Below are 20,014 nucleotides of genomic sequence, written 5' to 3' on the forward strand. Positions count from 1 at the left end.
GCCATAGAAAAGTGGGAGCACTGGGAAAACACCCTTCCAAGTATTGTTCTGTGCTCATCTGCCTTCACATCCTTGGTCCTGCCATTACCAAGACACCAATCATCTTCCTCCTTAACTGTCCCCAGTCTATCTTCCAAGGGCATGATAAATCACTAAATAAAAGGACTGATCATTGCAGCAAGAATTTAATGTGATGCAAATCGTGGTGATCGCGCCTCAGATTTGCTAAAGGCATGTGTCTGTTTCCATAGGTAATCAATTGTACCTTTGGTGGGGGAAAACCAGTGCTTTGACAAATAATGCATTTCATGTTTCTAAAGTGAAACTAGATAAAAAATATGACACCCAAAGAGATGATTTAAAATGATTTATTTTATTCACACTATCCCAGTTTACAGTAGCTTTTAGTCTTAAGATGAATATAAAATAGTCCACATGATGTATTTTATGTATTTTTTATGGTTCCATCACTACATTTCTTTCTCTGGTAACTTTATAATAGATGCCATAAAAAAGTCATCAGCAAAACATAAAGTTAATGTTTGAAAGTAAGTCTTCTAATATTTGAAGATAGGACAACATCCAAGGGGCCTTTCGTGTCTGACTTTTTTGACTCAGGAGCCTAGATAATAAAGAAGTAGAAACAAATAACAATTTAAACAAGTGAAATAATAGCAAATACAGAATTGTTTTATTTGTATAGTTAAATCATACCCTTTAGAGTTATTTAAGGAAAATTGTGTAAATAATTTTAGTTCCATTTATAATTACTTAGTAGACTTTGAGAGACAGATTTTATTCCCAATATTTTTTCTGTGACTGCTTTCATAAAAATAGGGATTTTAATAATTCCACAAGTTAAGTATAAATCTGAACTTTGAAGGGGTCAATTGTAGTTCAGGATTTGGAAGATAAAATGTTTAAATGAGCCTTAAGCTTAGTATAACACATGTGTTGCTTCTATCCTTTTTGCAATAATACCTCAGAGCAAATAAAACCAGCTGTGTAAATGAAAAATTCAAATTAGATATGTTTAGAAGAGCCACTAGTACCAAGGAATCCATTTGAAGACCTATTCTAGTCCTTCTGTTATTGAATACAAGCAAACAAACTGTCACTAAAACTTCACGAGTACCTGAATCAGGACATTTCTGATTTATGACAAAAACTAATGTAACCCAAACGTTACTCTCTAGCAGAGCTAAAAGGGATCAGAATACAAGATAGAGATAGATAACAGATAGATAGATAGACAGGTAAGTAGGTAGATGATAGATGATAGAGATAAATAATGGGTTTCTGTCTAATATTATGAATATAAAAATGTTATCCTGAGAAATATAGTAAATGACCAAGAATTTAAAAGTTATATATTTGTTTATTGCCCATACAAATCAATATATTTTGACAGTTCATTTATAATGGGTCTAAGTCTAGTAATTGTGTACTAGCTAAATTTTGAGTTTTATTCATCCGTTCTACTAAATAATCTGACTACAGCAAGTAAAGCCACAGTTAATTTAAGATTAGTACTGTGATTACAGAACGATGTCATTTTCCTATGAAACATAGTTTTGAGAGATTAGTTCATTTAGCTATCTTTGAGAAAGTCTGTATACAAATCACTCCTTAGAAGTAGATAACTTGTCTTGATAAACGTGTGGGTTATATGAATGTGGCCATTTGTCAGAATTGGCTCTAGTGAAGCAGAATCCATTTTCAGCTCACACAAATACACACAGAGTTAATCCAGGAAGAACCTCAGATTTTTCCTGTCAACATCCTTGGAGGCCTCAGGTATGAGCTAAAGGAAGTGACATACTTCTGAATCTTACTTGTGCTCTCTCCACCTGCCCTGAGAGGATCCCCCACTGTGTACCATCTCCATAGCACAACCAATTGCTCTCTGGCCAGCTCTAGCTTGTGACAGACCCCAGCCTGTGGTCGCCAGACTGATCACACTGTCACTGGATATCCCACTGTCAATTACTCCATCTCTACTGGGGCCCAGGAGCATGTGGGAGTCGCTGTTCAGTTTCCTGCTGTGGAAAGCAAGTCCTCACCCCAGAACTCTAGGGTTCTACCTCTTTAATTAGCGACTGCCACACAAAGAATTCTCTAGCACTGGGGGCTCTGTAGGGCCATGCAGCATGAATGGCAGGACTTAGACCTGCAGCAGTACCTTCTGTTGTTTTGGGTTTCCCCCAAAACAGGAAGCCTTTGGAGTCATTTGATAAATGGTTGGAGGAGTGGTGGTCCCAAGTTATATGTTGCCTACAAATCCAAGTGATACAAGATGTGCTGTCTTTTATCATAAAAGGGTTGACCTCCGTGCCCAGACCATTCAGCCCTTTAAAATTTTACAATGCAGCAGGCCATTCTATATTTGTAAGGTTAATCTCCTACTCTATGGCACTCTTTCACTTATTAGGACACCCTGAGTATGTGTCCTTCCTGCAGACCATGATCCATTAGCACACTGCCATCAATACAGGGGACGAATACCTTGTTCTGCAGAAAGTCAGAGCACCAAGGTCTCTGGAAACCTTAACTTTAAAGAAATTTTTTTAAAGATTTATTTATTTATTTTAGAGAGAAAGAGAGAGCATGTGAGTGGGAGGGAGGGGCAGAGGGGAAGAGAGAATCCCAAGACTCTGCCCTTAGTGCAGAGCCTGATGCCGGACTTGATCTCACAACACATGAGATCATGACCTGAGCCAAAACCAAGAGTCTGATGCTTAACTGAGCCACGTAGGTGCTCCATAAACCTTAAACTTTTTTTTTTTAAAGATTTTATTTATTTATTTGACAGACAGAGATCACAAATAGGCAGACAGGCAGGCGAGGAGGGGGGTGGGGGTGGCAGAGCAGGCTCTCAGCTGAGCAGAGAGCCTGACTTGGGGCTCGATCCCAGGACCCTGAGACCACCACCTGAGCTGAAAGTAGAAGCTTAACCCACTGAACCACCCAGGTGCCTCAACCTTAAACTTTTTTAAAGCATTATATAGACCAAACAGAAAAGAGTTTATGACAGCTGCTGGATACAGTCCTATGTCTTTCTTTTTCACCTGGCATTATTCAAAAGTATTTTCTCATGCCACTTAATATTCTTTTAAAAGTAAGTCTTTTTTTTAATTTTTAAAAATTTTATTGTTTTAATTTTAGTGAGTTAACATGCAGTGTTGTTATTTGTTTCAGGTGTATACTACAGTGATTCAGCAATTTCATACATTACACAGTAGTCATCATGATAAGCGTACTCTTAATCCCCTTCACCTGTCTCACCCAACCCCTACCCACTTCCCTTCTGGTCACCATCAGTTTGTTCTCTTACATAGTTAAGAGTCTGTTTTTCTGATTTTGGCTGTATATTATTATGTCATATTACTATATGATAGTCATGAAACTAGTATCTAATTATTAGATATTTAAATTTCAGTAAATGTTGTTATAAAAACTAATCTTGCATATAATTCTATTTTCATCATTATTTCCTGAAAAGAAATCCCTAGACATGGAATTACTACTAGAGTGTAGTGAATTCATACTGACAAACTGTTCTCCAGAAATGGTGTACTAATTTATATTCCACTGGCTGTGTTTAGAGTGCTCATTCCCCACATTCTGGCCAGCACTGATATTGGGATCTTTCTTAACTTTTGCAATTTCTGATTATTATTGTTCTAATAGAGTTGACCCTTGAACAATGGGGGCTAGGGGTGCTAACCCTCTGCAGTTGGAATTCTGTGTATAACTTTTGACTCTCTCAAAACTTAACTAATAACCTACTGCTCACTGAAAGTTTTACTGATAACATAGTTGATTAACACACTTTTTTTTTAATGTTATGCCTATTAGGTACTGTTTTCTTATGATAAAGTAAGCTAAAGAAAATGTTAAGTATAAGAAAGAGAAAATGCATTTATAGTACCATATTGTATTTATTGAGGGGAAAATGTGCATATCAGTGGATTTGCACAATTCAAGGGTCAATTCTACTTTATTTTGATTAGGTTGAATATTTTCATGTGCTTATTGGAAATGCTTATTTCCTATTTTTTCCCTAAACTTCCCGGAGAAGGAGATAGTATAATTGCCTTCTATATGATTCCACGTTCTCATAGTTATTAAAGCTTTCTCATCTTTAATTTGATGTCATTACCCATTCCATTTAAGACTCCAACCATGTTTTTGCCAGAATGAGAATACTCCCTTTAAATACTCAAAATACTCATTTGATAACTACTGTGTAAACTCTTTTATTGTCCAGGTCCCGGAGGATGCGTGCCTTCACCTCTCTTCTTCCTTATGGAGATGCTTCTTATGGGTGCTTTCCATTTTGAGGCCCTTGGGGTTCATGGCTGATCATTCTGGGATGTGAGAGTTATAAACAGTAATCCTGGCTCTTTTCATTTGGAGATTAAATGCAGATGCAGACCAATGCTTAACTAACCAAATTTTAGCTATTTCTTTGCTCTTCTCTAAACTCTCTCAGAGTTTTTACTGTTCAGTTTTTACTCTTGAGTTGCAGAAATGAAAATGGAATGGATGCTACATGTAACAATATGGATGAATCTCATATAGTGTTACATGCAGGAAGTCGGTCACATAATTTTACATATTATATTTACAAGTGGCTTCATTGACTTGAAGGTCAAGAGCAGGCAAATTAATCTACAGTGATAGCGGTAAACTACCATTTACCTTTGGCTGGGGAAATATTGGCTGGAAGACCCTTGAGACCCTTCTGGGATGTCTTGTCATTTGATTTGATTTCTAGTTAGAAATGATTTTCTTAAATGTCATTTGGAAGCAGACAATAACATCATTCATGGTATATATGCATATTAAAATACATCAATTAAGAATTGTGCACTTTACTGGATATATGATGTACCTCAATAAAAATTTAAATGAAAGGGTATAGTGTGCTCTGAGTCTTCTGTTAAGTGAGTAGTAAGCAATTTATTTATCTACTTTTCCCTGAATGTCTCTGCAACTAAATAATCTTAAACCTCTTTTGTAAGACTTTTATTCTGATGTTATTATCTGCTTCCAAATGACATTTAAGAAAATCATTTCTAACTAGAAACGTTAGAAGTTACCAGAATAAAGGCTTATTAGTAAATTCTTGTAATTTTTTCCCCATAAACCTAGATATTTTTTTACAAATTTCATATATCTTTACCCACTTCTTAGGTTAGTTAAGAATAAGTAATTCTGAATATGGAAATGTCACAGAAATGCATTTTAATGTTAATTATGCTAGATGCTAATACAATTAACTAGATTTGTAACCTCACCAAGAAATTTGTAAAGTTGCCTCAAGATACTGGAAAAGCAAGACAGAATTTTCAGATCACTATGTCTGCCTGATTAATGGCTTTTAAGAACTTTCTGAAAAATGTTTCTTATCTACTACCATATGTAGTTTTCACCCACTCTCAAAAAATAAATGGGAATAATCTTTTGTTTAGATCTTATTTATTTTGCCAAGCAAGAAACTAATGCATAACAATTCTTTTGCCAGAAACAGGGGCACTTGGCTAGCTTAGTGGAGCATGTGACTCTTGATCTCAGGGTTGTAGGTTTGAGCCTCACAATGGGTGTGGAGGTTACTTAAAAATAAAAATATTTAAAAAAAAAAAGAAACGGAATTTAGCTCCTACAGTACAGCTGACCCACCAGAAAAGCTGCACATTTAAAATATAAGAAATATTTTGAAAGAACCATTGTGAAATGATCACTTACATGAAGTCACAGGAAGCTCCAAGGACCATATGTCTGATTACTGTTGAATGGAGCCAACATATCAAAATATCTAATTGATATTTTCCAAGGAACTGTAGATTATTATTACACATTCTACCTGAATTGTTCCCATGAACAAATCTCAACAATCATTTGGGAAAACTTGATTTTTTTTTTTCTTCTAGGAAAGACTTGGAACTGGTCAATTTTAAAGTGCTCACAATGGGATCTGTTATGAGGTATCATATGCCAGGTATTAAGCAGTGGAATATTGTTTCATGAATACCTTGACTAGTTTATATGTCTAAGAATGCAACTTTCCCTCTATAGCCTTCATTAAGTCCCAAATTAATCTATAAATTAGCTAGAATTCTAATCAGAATCCCTTAAGAGAGTTTTGGAAATTGGAACAAAATTCTGAAATTCCACTAAAATAATACAGGCTCAAGAAGTGAAGGATCTTTAGAAAAAAAAAATTGTTAAGACAGGAGTGTGCCTACCAGATATTGAAACACAAACTTGTAATTACCAGCTACCATTTCCTGAACATCTCCTATGGTCATCTGGCTGCTGAACCACACCACCAGTGACCACTATGAGTCCCAACAGATGACACATCTTGGGTGGACCAGCTGGTCACCTGGTGATGGATGGATGTGCCTTTCGTGGAGGAGCAGCAATTTGTCCCCAGTGGAATATATATAGAATACAGGTATTCTATATTTGAAGTCACTTTCATGCCCCAAATCACTTATCATTGATTTGCTGAAGACTTTATTTTCTATCCTGGTATCCCTGACAACATTATTTTGACCAAGGAATTTACATCAGTAGATGTAAGATGATTGTTAATGTTCATGTGACTTACCAGTCTTACTATATATCCCAGGAACCAGAAGTATGTTATTGATAGAGTGACCATACATCTTGCTGTGCCTAAGATGGCCTTGATTTATGCCTTATTGTTCCCGAATAATTATTCAAAATGCTCCTTTTGCTCTCAAAATTCTTATTGACATTTCCATTACAGTTTTAACTGGGAAACCACCCTTGTAAGTTTGTGGTACTATCCTCTAGGATTCACTATTAAGTCTGAACCCACCTCCGTATATGGTGCTGTTCTCTCTCTAAATAGAACACTATCATCCAAGGATCATTGTATATAAGGATGAGTGTATCTCTCACTATTATACTGAATGATCCTTTTGCATAATTTTTTTGCTTCCCATCCCTAAAACATGGACTTTGATGGCTGAAGGTTATTGCTCAAGGGATCTGGATTAGTTATCTACTGCTGTAGAAAAAGAATTCACTCCAACACTTAATGGTTTAAAATGGTAATCATCATTTATTATCTATCTATCACGAAGACTTTGGGTAAAACATGTGGATGTATTTGACTAAATGATTCTGGTTTGAGATTTCCCATAAGGTTGTAGGCAGATGGTAGCTGGGACTGGGGTCCAAGGCTGCTTCTTCACTTAGTCATTTAGCCTGGACTGGGTGACTAGAACAGCTGGGGACCAGAACAGCTGGAGCTCATTGAGTACCTCACTATGTAGTCTCTTCCTATGATCGCTCCAGCATAGCAACTTTAGGGTAATTCAAAGTTCCAGAGTACATGGAAAGAGGGAGAGTGAGGTAGGGAAGAAGGGGTGGGTGTGGGAAGAGAAAGACAGAAGGAGGGAGAGAGAGAAAAACATTATGTTGGTTAAGGCAATTACAAGGATTTTGCCAAGTTTAAGGGGAGGGGACATAGACCTCACCTCTCAGTGCAGGAGTGTTAATAATAATACATTGGAAGATAAGCATGTGGAATGAAACAGATATTGATGTAGCAATGAAATACAGCCTACTATAGGATACAATACTTGTTCCATTGAATGAAAAACTGAAACTCAGTGCAACCCGTGGGCTTGCAGTCCCTGTAGTCCCACAGCGTCCTATGCGTAGAAGCACCCCATGCTTGGTTTAATGCTCTGCTGTTGTCATCTTGAAATTCTTTTTTTTTTTTTTAAGATTTTATTTATTTACTTGACAGAGAGAGACAGCAACAGAGGGAACCCAACAGAGGGAATGGGAGAGGGAAAAGCAGACTTCCCGCTGAGCAGAGAGCCCGATGTGGGGCTCAATCCCAGGACCCTGGGATCATGACCTGAGCCAAAGGCAGGTGCTTAATGACTGAGCCACCCAGGTACCCCATCTTGAAATTCTTAATACATATTTAACAAGAGACCCATATTTTATTTCACAAACAGTTTTGCAAGTTATGTAGCTGGTCACGCTAAAATTGCTACCTATACTTCAGGCTTTTCATTCACTGGAAAAACAGGTAAGAAAATAGGGTTATGGTTCACTGGGATGATTAACTCTATGGAAAATCAGATTGCTAATAAACTACAGAAGTAGTTAGGACATCAACTGGTACATGAAAAAGTAAAGGAAGCCTATAATAGAAGTACTACCAAGGGGACACAGCCTCTAGAAACAAAAATTTTCATCATTCCATAAAATGCTGGCAGAAGGCAAAAGGACTGGGTAGAGGAAGAGGCAAAACATAATTACCAAATAAAGCCTGGGGACTAGTTGCAGAAACGGGACCATGCCATGTAATTGCATTTTATTCCTTGTATTTTCATGCATATATTTATTAACCACTACTGTTCTTTCTTCTCTTATCTTTGTGTGTATGTTAGTGGCTGTTGACTATACTATGTAGTCCATGGGCTACAGGGTAAAAAGAAAGGATTATGAAGAACTAAGGAAGGAATGGACATAGTTTTGACATTTTGAATCATGATGGCTGTAGTAATTAAAGAATTTGGATTGATCATTTTTGGGAAATTGATGATCATATTTTCAGGTGTGAGACCATTAGCTGCATTATATGTTGCATTATAATTGCACAGTGTGTGTGTGTGTGTGTGTGTGTGTATGTGTGTGTACATGTCATTGTGTCTGTCTTAAGAAGTGATTTGTACTGGAAATTTGCCTTCTTTTCAGGCCATGTAGCATCTATGAAGAATTATATTGGGGCAATTCCTTATTTTATGGAGCAAAACTTGGCTTCCATTTTGAAAGCTGAAAATACCAGATCCTTCTTTTCCTGGCTTTCTTGCTGCTAAGGTGTGTGCACATAACATAGGCATTCACCAGTCATGTATTGAAATGAAAGTAGGTGATGTAAAAAATTGATTCTAGTGGTGGATTGCATGGGTGGCAATAGCTGTATTCATAGCTTCAATCTTTGGTATCATTTTGAGTACTGTTTTGAGTAGAGTGAGCTTCAGTCATGACTCTTTAGCCTTTTTGGTGAGCTCCTCAATATCATTTTCCTAAGTTCCTTTTCTGTTAATTTTAGCCAGAGATAAGTTTTATTGTTTGCAAATGAGAACCTTAACTAATACATACAAAAAAGATTATCATAAAACTTTAAGAGTAATTGGAAATTTAAAAAAAAAAGTATAACATAATCCCATTTTTAAGGATGGGAAAGCAAAATACCCATAGCAAAAATATTGGGTAGAATACACAAAAATTCAAACAATAACTATTTCTGGTTTGTGGGACTATAGGAAGTTCTTCTCTCTCTTTCCCTTCTTCCTCCTCCTCCTCTTCTTTTTCTTCTCATTATCTTTCATTCTCTGTTATTCCCTCTTTCCTTATTTTCTTTTCTTCTTAAAACATCTTTTCTGGTGTTTACTTTACTGCATATAGGACGATTATTTGAAATGCCTTAAATGATTCTTAAAACATGACTCTTTTTTTTTTTTTAAAGATTTATCTACTTGAGAGAGAGAGATCACAAGTAGGCAGAGAGGCAGGCAGCGAGAAAGGCGGAAGCAGGCTCCCTGCCAAGCAGAGAGCCCGATGCGGGACTCGATCCCAGGACCCTGAGATCATGACCCGAGCCAAAGGCAGCGTCTTAACCCACTGAGCCACCCAGGTGCCCCTTAAAACATGATTCTTAATGATCCTTAAAACATTCTTAAAATATATAAAACATTGATAGATTTTAACAACTTATAAAAATGGAAAGGAACTTAGAAATTAAATACTCCAGCATCTTCACTCATCCAGGATAAGATACTCAGGTCGTGAAATGTTACTAACTCAAAGTCACACAGCCAAGTTCAAGGTAGAGATAGCTCTAGAACATGGATCTTCACTCATTCAACAAATGTGGATGTGTCAGGCACTGTTCTAGGCATTGGTGATAGAGTAATGAATGAGATAAAGTCACCCTTATCCTGAAGCTTAAATTCAAGTGGGAAAGACAAACAATAACCAGGGAAAGTGAAAAATAATATGGTTTTAAGTAGTGATAAATGTTATGAGCAAAACAAAAAACTCAATTGGAAGTGATCAGGTGAGTAGATAAGAAGTTTAGGGGAGATTCTCTGTAGAGTTTACACTTCAGCTGAAATCTAACCAGTGAGAATGAGGTAGACTGGGGGGATTTGGGAAAAGCATTGCAGGAATAATGAACAGTCAGTGTGAGGCACTGACGTAGACATGAGTTTCACACAGTCAAAAAACAGAAAAGGTCAATGAAATAGGAGCATTGGGGCAGGATGGGAGATGTGCCATGACATGTGATCAGAGATGTAGAAAGGGACCTGAACACTTAGAACAGTATGTGCTATGGTTAATTTTTTTATAACAAGTTTGAGTCACTGGAAGTTTTATTGCAAGACAGTATGGTCTAAGGGGTGCCTGGGTGTCTGGTAGTTTAAGAAATCTGCCTTCGGCGAAGGTCTGGATCTCAAGGTGCTGGGATGGAGTCCCACAGAGGGCTCCCTATTCAGCTTGGAGTCTGCTTCTCCCTGTGCCTCTCCCTCACTCAACATCCCCCCCAACACTCTCTCCTTCAAATAAATAAGTAAAAATTAAAAAAAAAAAAGACAGTGTTATGTAAGACAAAAATTAAGCAGAAAGAGTTAAGTCAGCTTTCTGGATTTTACCAGAATCCCCAGGAGGGCTTGGGCCACTCCCCCCAAATTTCTGATTCAATATTTCAGAATTTGTATTTCACAATTTCCCAGATGATGCAGATGCTGCCCGTCCAGGGACCACACTTTGAGAACTACAGCTCTGGTGCCATATTCTTGGTGACAGATGGTAATGTCTTAGACAAGGGTGGTACCTGAGGGGTGAAAAGCAGTAAAGAAATTGGGCATACACTGTGACAATAAAGCCAACAGGACTGACTTAGTCATTTAAAGCGTGGGTAGTGGAATGGCTTGAACTGCAAGGGGACAGTGATGCCAATCACCAAGATGGGGGAGACCGAGGGGTGAAGAGAGAGGGCGAGAAGTGAAATCAGTGACTAGGTGGTGTTTTGTTGTTATGTATCTCATTTCAGGTTTCAAGTTATACAGGGAGAGATCACAAGCAGAGAGTGTAAGTCTACAACTCAGGTGTGAGGCTAGAGCTGAAGACACAAGCCTGTGCCATCAACATACTGATGAGACTGAATGAGAATATAGAAAAAATAAAGCAGAGTAGAAAAATGGGCTCTGAAGCATTCCACCCTTTTTAAAGTTTTGGCAAAAGAGGCAAAGGAAACAGAGAGAGCTGTCAGCACAGCAAGAGGGAAAGCAGGAGAAGATGGTGCCATGACAGCGGAGGAGGGGAAGGATGTCCCAGGAGGAAACAAGTGAATGCAGGTAGGTGGGAATGCCCACTTCACCTGGCAACATGGGGGTCCTGGGCAACCCCGACATGGGGAGTGTCAGTGACTTGAGAGCATCAGAGGTTGATTGCAGTGAGTTAAGAAGTGAACAGTACATGAGAGAGCAGAAGCAGAGAATGTGGACAAGTCCTCAGAGACGTTTGGCTTTGAACGGACAGAGAAAAAGGAGACAGGGTAGCTGGAGGAGACTATGGATCAATCCAGGGAAGGGGGCTTGTTTGTCCGGTGGGGGGGACTTTTAACTTCAGGAATTCCACATCATGATTAAGGACAGACAGGCAAGGCCACACAGAAGGGAGCATCTGAGGCTGTCCACAAGGGATCGATTCTGCAGGGACTGAATCTTTGGGCCATGGGAGAAGTTGCCCAGGACTGTAGCTGGAGGGAGCAGAAGGCAGTAGGACAGAGGTTTCCTGCTCCCCAGAGCGGGAGACATGGGGTTTCTTTCTTCCTCCTGCCGCCCCGGAAGAGTCACCAAGTACCAAAGCACATTAATTCATTGCCATATCTTTGCCAAATGAATTGGGAAGGCACAGGGATTTGTTAGGAGGTAGAAGAGAGAAGGGAATAGTAGATCCCTGAGGAAAGAAGGTAAAGCCAATGAAAAAATTGTCCAGGGAGTTTTGAAACTATGAGGCAAACTTGGTTTCATATACAATAATATAAGAACATTTTGACTGATGAGTGACATAGTGAAAATGTCCCATGAGTGGTACAGAAGAAAATAAGGTGCCTTTATAATGTATGGTATATAAATAATCAGGGTAGAAGGGGTTGGCATGAAATGTTTTACATCTTCCCTCCTGAGGACAAATCATCTTTTAAAGAGGCTCTGTCGTGCCTTATTTTTTTTTTTTTTAAATCTTCCATGATTTGTGACTTCATTAGTTAATCTGACTACAGAATCTAAACCCGTGGTCAAGGTTTTAAGAATTATGTGTTTTAATTTAAAACATCCAAATACTTAATTTGGTATTCAAAATGAACCAAGTGGCTTGGGATTCAGATGTGTTAATAAGTTCCAAGTTTTTATACTACTAGCCATCTGCTCAAGCAGCAGACAAATTGAAAGCCCAGTAATATAGATACATCAAATATTCATGGAGATGAACTAGAAATACATTCTTCAGGAAAAACCCATTTCCACCTCAAGGTGTGCTACTACACACAAGTCTACTGCACTGTGTTCTTAGGGTTATGACTGCTAAGGATACTTCACATGGTAATGACTTTGTTTCAGATGTAACCTACATATGCTGGTGGTTTTGCTTGATCTGCTCAAAATAGTCTATCCTCCTTCTGTGGGAAGCCACTAGGAGCAAAGGGGCATTTAGAGCCAAATGTAATTTTTATTCATGAGCTTGCTCACTCTTTCTCATTCTCTTGCTTTTGATGTGTCTGGGTGTGGTAGGTTCAGAGAGGTGCAGCATTGCTAAGCACGCAGAAGTTTGGATGTTTTGTTTAAACCTTTTGCACTGTACAAATCTGGCCAGAATCTTCTGAGTGTGCAGCATTTCTTGGAAGTTTGCTAGTAGTACCTCTAGTTTTCTTTTCGACTGGCAGTTCGGGGCCAATTGTCGATCTTGTGACATTTTGTCGCTTCTTCTCTGAGTCCAGGCAGCAAGATACCAATGCATGTACTGAGTGAACATCCACATTTTGGGAGAGAAAGAAAGGGCTGCATTTTTGGCATTGCCTTTATGTGACATCAAAGGGTACCCCAGGATAAAGAGCCAGCTATGGCTGTTTCAGATTGAAGACGCTGAATAGTTACCAAATTTGAGGAACATTCTGCCTCTAGGTTGTAAATTTTAGTACTGATAACTTTAACCCTTTTTATTTTTAATTTAAAAAAAGATTTTATTTATTTGAGAAAGAGAGAGAGCACACATGTAGCAGCAGGGGTAGGGGCAGGGAGAGGGAAGAGCAGAGACTCTGTGCTGAGCGTGCAGCCCGACACGGGGCTTGATCCCATGACCCTGAGATCATGACCTGAGCCAAAATCAAGAGTCGGCCGCCCAACTGACTGAGACACTCAGGTGCCCCAACTTTAGTCCTTTAGATAAAAAGTCCTTTTTTAGCTCATAGACCTCACTTTATATTAACCTAATTTATTTTTGGTATTCATTCATCTAAATTATGTTAATTTACAGGTCAGTGCTAGGTGCTGGCTGAGGCACTGGGGATCCACTCGTAAATAAGCTTGCAGGATTAACCACTCAGGAAGGAGCTTCTCTAGGAGGACACTTTCCTCCCCGCATCCACTGAGTCAGTATCTTTTTCTATGCCCCCATGGCACCAGATACATTATTCGGCAAATATTTCTTAAACCTGTTGTTAGTCAGGTACTGCTACAAAATGCACAATCATGACTATAAACCCACATACATACAACATCAAGCATTTATCCTCATCTGCCCATTCGGTGGGTGTCGCCTGATGGAGGTGTCTCGGCTGAGTTTGGTTCTCAACTCTGACATAGGACCAGGTCTACTCCATTCATTGTCTTCCTTAGGCCACTGGATACCCAAGGATCTCCTAATAGCATAGGCAGGAGCACAAGAGGGGCACGTGGAAATGTGATGCTCTTGTGGTCAAAGCTGGCACGCTGACCCATTCTGCTAGCCACACAAGTTACCTGGCCACATGCACCATCAGGGGTGTGGGGTGTACACATCTTTCTTAGAGTGTGGTTGGGGAGGGAGGGAATGAATGTTTGCTCAACAGTCATCAACCCTATCCCAAGCACCTGCTATGTACCAAGCGTCTATCATTTAACAGGCAAATACAGTGTGGCTGGTTAAAGGCAACATAAGTAAGGGTTAAGATTTTGGATCCTGGGGCCACCTGGGAGGCTCAGTCAGATAAGCATCTGGCTTCAGTTCAGGTCATGATCTCAGGATCCTGGGATGGAGCCCTGAATTATCGGGTTCCCCACTGAGCAGGAAGTCTGCGTCTCCCTCTCCCTCTGCCCCTCCTCCTTCCCGGCTAGTGCTCTTTTTCTCTCTCTCTCAAATAAATAAATAAAATCTTTAAAAAACTAAAAGAATCTGGATTCTGAAGTCAGGCAATCTGTGAATTTTGGTTTTTCCATTTATTAAATCTATGATCTCGCACAAGATTTTGTATCCTCCCTGGGCCTCAATTTCTACATCGGTAAGCTGAAAGCGACAACAATGTAGCTGTCCCACAGGCTTCTGGTGGGGATTGAATAGACAATGCATGCAAAGCTTTAAATTTAAAGGCTGACACTGTATAAATGCTCAGTATATGGACACTAGCATCCTTAATACCAGGCATCCCAAATAACCAAGAAGAGCATCCTTGCTTTGGAGGTGCAGGGAAAAAAACTAAAGTAAGCTTAGTCTAGCATCTATCCCAGTAGGTCACGAGTCCATTGATGCATCTGCTTTGCCAAGAGCACCATGAGCTCCTCAAGGACAGTCTTGCTGCCTCTGCTCCTAGCTGCTAGCACAGGCTGACACTCCATGCATGTTCATGATGAACCACTAAAACCCAGTCCCCTCCCCACCATACTTGCCATAGCCCTGCTGTTAAAGCTACCCGCAGTGAAGGATTGTTTTGGTTTTTGTTTGGTGTTTTCATTTCCAGTCTGTTGCAGACTGGTGTTTTTTGTCTCTACTCTGTTTGGTGAGATGGGTCCCTTGGTCATAGGCTCGCATGTCGTGGCCATGTCAAATTGCCATAAAAGGTTTTTTTTAAAAGATTTTATTTATTTTTATTTATTTGTCAGAGAAAGAGAGCACAAGCAGGGGAAGCTGCAGGCAAGAGCAGGCAGAGTGAGAAGTGGACTCTCCACTGAGCAGGGAACCCGGTATGGGACTAGATCCCAGGACCCTGGAATCATGACTTGAGCCAAAGGCAGATGCTTAACCAACTGAGCCACCCAGAAGTCCCTGCCATAAGTTTCTAAATGTTTACTCGTGATTTCTGCCCTGATCTCTCTGTGAAATAGTAACAATCATTCTTTACACCAGCACCAGTTCCCTGACCCTCCCACCCCCTAGGAATAGTGTTGCTGTTACTGTTTGTGAACTTCCTCATTAAATAGTCTGATGAAATATCCTTGCAGAGTAAAGCATGTGGATAAGCAGACATGCCCTTTCTGCGATTCTTCCAGAAACTTAGAGCCAAGGGGCAAGACCATCATTTATCTTGTCAACACTTCTCTCTCAGATAATTCATCCCTGCTTCTTCTCCACAGCTTGATTTTCCTACAAGAACACAGCAGAAGCCACTGCAGAGGCAGGTATGTGAGTGGTGGGGGGCAGGTGATTCTAAAGAATTTAGTTCAGGGATTTCTGAGAATGATTCAGGCTCTGACACCCTTCCAGTGGAGGACTCTCACCAGCAGGGAAAGACCGTGGCCTCTGCCAGAAATGTGTGAGGATTTTCTCAGAGGTGCCTGCGACTGTCAATAACATATGCTGAGAACTCAGACAAGAGCTAATGCCTGAGCATCAAGTATTTATGGGCTGTTTCCCTCCTGGCTACTTCTGGATTCTCAAGTAGCCCTACTGCATAACCTAAGTGGATCTTGCCAGCTGTGACTTGAGCGTCGGCTCCTTCTACTTACTCTGTGCATGGAGTGTATCCAAGCCTCCGAGGAATGAAGAGCTTCGGGCTTGGAACAGGTATCTGAAACCTGCAGGCCAAATCCCTCCCTTCTGCATCTCATTTGCTGCCCTCACAGGCCCAAATGACCTGAGCTGGAGCTGCTCTGATCTGTGGTGGGTGGAGGATGGCACAGCTTTTTGGTCCCCCCAACCTCTAGGAACTAGTGGAGAGGTGTGAAGTTGGGTCATCCCCCCTCTTGTGCTACCTACTTCCAAGGGGGGCAGTCTTCCCCATAGACTGGATGTGCCTTTACCCTCCAATACCCCAAAGTCTCTCTGAACAACCCCCCTTATCTGCCTGTTGTTGTGGGGTGCTCCTTGACCCACACAGATCTGACAGCTCGGAGTGCTCTTCTGCTCTCCCTCCACCCATCTTCCACCCCCCTATTTCTAGAGCCTCATCACTGTGCAAGACAGGGATAATGTCCGTGGGGAGGAGGCACGGGGAAGGTTTTGGAGTATAACCAGGGGTGTATCTGAGAAAGGTGACTAGGTTTCCTGGGAACAGGGGAGAGACCAACCTTGTCTAGTGGATGAGAAGTATTTTTCACTGCACAGTATTTAAAAAGCGAATTTAGAGAGACCCTGAGATTCTTCCAACTCACTGTCCTTCAAGTAGCCATTGAAATCAGAGGTTTCATTTCTTGGGCCCTGGTCTGGGCTCCAGCTCTCTCCCAGCTGACTGTTGGCTACTGGGGACATGCCAAACATTCTATGGTTCCTTCAGCTAGCAGCATTTAAGCAAACAAGCAAACAAACAAAAAACTACAGCATCAAACTTCTGCTAAAAAAAAAAAAAAAAAAAAATCCTCCCGATGAAGTCCTAAAAACCTACAACAAAGATTTCAGATTCGTTAACTCTAAAGTTAATGAGAGGGCCACCTTGTTGCCCTCTCCTGATATGCACACACCCTTTAGGCAAGTGAGCGGAACAATACGCATGGCTCCTTGTACAGGACTGTACTTCTCTTCCTGTGTTTGCACGTAGGGCTCCTTCCTTCCGTCTCCACATGCACAGTCTACTCATCCTTTATCCCCTTATTCACGTTCTACTTTAAACCTCCCTTGGTATCCCAGAGAATCATGCCTTGCACATACTAGTCCACATTAAATATCCCTGGAATGAAGACATTAAAGCGAAAACTCCTTCCTTTTCTTTGTGGGGGACAGTGTTCTTTTTGTGCTTCAGTCAAGCCAATGAAGACTTACAGTTTCTAACCTCTAGAGGAGTATTATATAATGAGATTTGTTTGATGGAGATGTGGCTTTGGACATTATGGTTCAACCAAATGATTAAATGAATGAGTGAATGAACAAATGAATGAATGGATGGATGGATGGATGAATGAATGGATGGTTCTGACCTGTTGTCGGGGTGTTAGAAATTTTGCTTCATTTTCTATTACACCTGGAAAGTTCTCCAATAGCGTACCATTTCCCCTTTCTTTCTTCCTGTCTCAAATCTAAGATACTGTACTCATTGTGTCAAAACATCTGACTCTGAAGGAAATTACCTCTCTTAAAACATGCATAGCAAGTTTCCAAGTCATAGTGCAAATGAATAGTTGCTAAATCTATGTATCAAAAGTCTAGAGAAAAAGGTCTACTTCCCAGAATCATAGATGATACAAGAACCATCTTTTACAGAAAAGGAAGCATGGGTGCAGAGGAACCCCCCATCCCCGCCGTGTTCTCATAGATAGTGGCCATGGTGGGACGAGACCCACAGCCACAGATTTCCTCTCCATGAGCTCACCACTAGGCTCCCTCCCATGGTTGGAGCCACTCACTCATCTTTTGTGTGGATTTGAGGGCCTGGGAGAGGCAGCAGGACATGGATGGAAGACTAAGGCTGGAGTCTCACTCTAAATGTGGGGCTCTGACACCTTCTAGTGCTAATTATTAGCCAAGTCATCTAATTCCCTGCAAGTGCTTCCTTATTAGTGTTATGGGGGTGGGTCTTACCTATAATCTTTGGTGTTGTTATGAGAACCAAGGAAAAGACTTTCTGCTCCTTCCACGTGGACTCTACGGAGGTGATGCTCAGTCCTTTTGGTGCATCACACCAGGAATCTCATGATATTGGTTGGTTGCAGCATTGGTGATGTTACTTGGAGCCATTGGTTAAGTTGGTATCTACTAGGTTTCTCTACTATAAGGTAGAAAAATTAAAAATTTTCCTTTTAATTAACCTGTAGTTTGTGGGGAGATTTTTTGAGGCTATGTAAATATCCTTGTTCTTCATCAAACACGTATCTAGAAGTTTTGGCATGCACTGATGATTCTTGCCTGAATCAATTATCGCTCTGTTGGTGGTAACGTGGTGAAATCCTAATTCTGTAATTTCTTCCACATCCATTAGCTGCATAAACTGAAAGCTGATAATATTAACAATGAATAACACAAAGAGTGCATCAAGGGATTTACATAGGCTTTTAAAAACTCCATCAATAAATACTCATGACCCGGGAACTGTGGTTAAGCACTGGGGGTACATCAGACAACAAGACATCATGACCCTCTCTCCGTGGTGCTTACTGTGTAATACCAAACATATGACAATCAACACAAGAGCAAATAACTAAAAGTAGGCAAAATATGCAAAAAGGGCCATGGGATCGTATGACCAGCATGTCAGGGAAGGCTATTTAATCTCCATAAGTGGTGTTGAAAAAGAAACCGAGAAGGAGATGACATTTGATGGTGAGGGCATTAGAGGAAGAAAAGTGAAGTCAGGCGGGACCCTCATGGGCAGGGGCTGGGAGACCAGCACTCCTCCCAGCCACCTCCCTCTGCTGGTACTCTGACAGAACTGAAAGCCAGTATGTTTGAATTCCCCTTGCCATGAGGGAACAACCATTGGTCAGCTAGTCTCAAGGGAGACATTGCTTGACCTCCAGCCTCTTGTTTCACACAGGCCCGGTCAGAAAGACACACTTGTGTCTTGGAGAGAGATAAAATAAAGCTCTCCCTAAAAGTATTGGGTTAGACCTCAATATCCCAGATTTTACTCCAGAAAAACAGGCCCTGGTATAATGTTCTAGACTAAGGATGTACAATCAAAATCTTACCTGGGTGGCCATGCAGAAAGGACTCACATACTTCTCTCTCAAGGATGCTGCTAAAAGAAAGTGTGATTACATTTGAAGAGTGTTCAGTGGCTGTACAAGATGTGCAGGTTCTCATTATTATTTTATTTCTTTCTCATTTACAGAGTATATTTTGGTGATTACTATTAATATGGCACAACACACCAACAATTAATATAATATAGTATGGTCTAATATAGGGTGCCACATATATAAAGCATTGCTTTATATATGTGTGCATATATATATATATAAAACACATTTTATACATTATACATTTTATAATATATATACGAAAGATTTATTTATTTGTTTTAGAGGGAGGAAGGGAGAGGGAAGAGGAAGAGAGAATCCTCAAGCAGACTCTCTGCTGAGCACAGAGCCCGATGCTGGGCTCGATCCCAGGACCCTGAGATCATGACCTGAGCTGAAATCAAGAGTGGGCCACTTAACCAACCAAGCCACCCAGGTGCCCCCACATAATATATTTTATTTCAATGTAATATTCACTAAGATAGCTTTCTGATACAATTTTACATGATATAGAAAGAAAACTAACATGATTTTTGACCTCTGTTGTATTACCAAAAAAGAGTTTTAAGATCCAAGCTTGAACTTAGGTTCAGATACTGATTTTTAAAGACTGGCAATCATAAAACTTGAAGAGTCACTTTGCCCCTCACTGTTAATGGTTATAGCTGGACTTTTTCACAAAAGCCGGAAAACTTGTCCTTGTCATCCCTTCATGAAGAGTCTGGGACTGAGCAAGGCTAAGCAGGGTCACTAGGCTCTGTGTGCGTCAGGGGCAAGACAAAGCCCATATTTATTGGCTGTGAACCACT

At 40.3% G+C, this 20,014-nt stretch overlaps 1 protein-coding gene across 6 annotated transcripts in view; it reads right to left on the reverse strand.

The window, feature by feature from the left end:
* Positions 1 to 372: 372 nt before the first annotated feature.
* FAM110B (family with sequence similarity 110 member B) overlaps positions 373 to 20,014 on the reverse strand; it is a 191,659-nt gene continuing 172,017 nt past the window's right edge. For 2 of the 6 annotated variants that reach the window (XR_009351766.1, XR_009351763.1), the window contains 3 exons: positions 19,155 to 19,201; positions 18,049 to 18,461; positions 373 to 622 (listed from right to left, as the gene is read on the reverse strand). The gene's annotated coding sequence lies outside the window, so the exon portion shown is untranslated. Of the gene's footprint in view, positions 623 to 18,048; positions 18,462 to 19,154; positions 19,205 to 20,014 lie in introns of all 6 variants that reach the window. The other 4 variants (XR_009351765.1, XR_009351761.1, XR_009351764.1 and 1 more) reach the window with 3 other exon arrangements.

Source organism: Mustela lutreola, chromosome 3 (genome assembly GCF_030435805.1).
Source record: "Mustela lutreola isolate mMusLut2 chromosome 3, mMusLut2.pri, whole genome shotgun sequence".
Taxonomy (NCBI): Eukaryota; Metazoa; Chordata; class Mammalia; order Carnivora; family Mustelidae; genus Mustela; species Mustela lutreola.